This window comes from Oryzias melastigma, unplaced genomic scaffold (genome assembly GCF_002922805.2).
Source record: "Oryzias melastigma strain HK-1 unplaced genomic scaffold, ASM292280v2 sc07059, whole genome shotgun sequence".
NCBI lineage: Eukaryota > Metazoa > Chordata > Actinopteri > Beloniformes > Adrianichthyidae > Oryzias > Oryzias melastigma.
The window spans coordinates 1-1,227 of record NW_023423621.1 but is presented as its reverse complement, the minus strand read 5'-3'; the positions used below and the strand labels follow the sequence as shown (position 1 = coordinate 1,227).

The window sequence follows — 1,227 nt, the reverse complement described above, 5'->3', positions numbered from 1 at the left end:
ACTACAACAAAGACAAACATTTTGATTTCAATCTTTACACTTTGCCTTTACAGTAAATACAAACCTGCCAATTCCTTTATTGTGAGCAAAGTTGAAGGTAAGCACATTTATTCCTCAGAAGAGTAATTTGTTTTTGTTCTGGATTCCATTTTAGTTCCAGTTTTTGAAGTTCTTTGTGCTTCTCTCTGTGTGATAGTATACACAGCTGACTGCTACACCACTGTGGCTGAAATCTGCCCTTTCAAAAGACCGTCCTCACACTGTCCAAGGTGCCTTTACACATCCAGAAAATTACTCATCTGTAGATTTAAGAAAACCTTTAGAGGAATCATTCATGCATTTGTCATTATTGGGTTGTGTTTACTCAAAAATGTTTAATTAGTCGAGTTTACGTTTTTAAACTCATGTTTTGAACAGCTTTCATGATTTTTCTCATTTTCCAGAGTTTTCTGTCCAGCAAACTGCAAGACTCAGCCTTCTTACTGGTCTCCTGTTATTGGAAGCAACATTTATGCAGATGTGAGTATTAATTATCGTATAAGCCACTTAGAAGACTGCTCCATCTTACACTTTAGGAAGAGTAAAACAATAAACCTTAAATTCACATGGGAATTCACTTTATGAAACCATGTAGAATATTTTGTTTAAATGTTGTGAATTTTTGAATTTTCAATAGCACATTTTAGAATACCAGTATCTTAAAATGATCTAGAGAACATTTTAAAGATTAATTGCAATTAGAAGTGAAAAGTTAAATGATAGTAAAGTAAAATGTAAAAACTGCAGTTTAAATAAATAAATAAAAGCAATCCATTGTGTGGTCAAATTATATTTCAAACAATTGGGAGAATTTAAGAAACAATTCACCATAGAGAAACCAACAAGTTAAATTAACTATACTTCGGAAAAAATACTCAATTCTCTAATATTACGGGTGTATTCAGACTGGACACATTTCCTTTGATAATCCAGAACTAATTTTCAGTCTGAATACACCCAAGCTGACCCTGGTCCCGGACCAGGAACTGCTCTCGGATCCATCTTTCAAGGTGGTCTCAAATTGCTTCCAATAAGACTGAACTTCGGTTCACTCTCAGTTTCCTCAGTCTTTAATAGGCTCCATGCTCGGAGTGGAACAACTGAACTGAAAACGGCCACTGTAGCCGGTCATTATGGGATGTAAACGGAGCAAAGATGAGACACATCAACTCACTGAAATGTGGCTGC

The 1,227-nt window shown here is 35.2% G+C and overlaps 1 long non-coding RNA gene across 1 annotated transcript; it reads left to right on the top strand.

Moving 5' to 3' along the window:
* Positions 1–50: 50 nt before the first annotated feature.
* LOC112138218 lies at positions 51–647 on the top strand. Its single transcript, XR_002917734.2, has 3 exons — positions 51–97; positions 197–269; positions 444–647. It is a non-coding gene; the product is annotated as an uncharacterized LOC112138218 (long non-coding RNA).
* Positions 648–1,227: the final 580 nt, after the last annotated feature.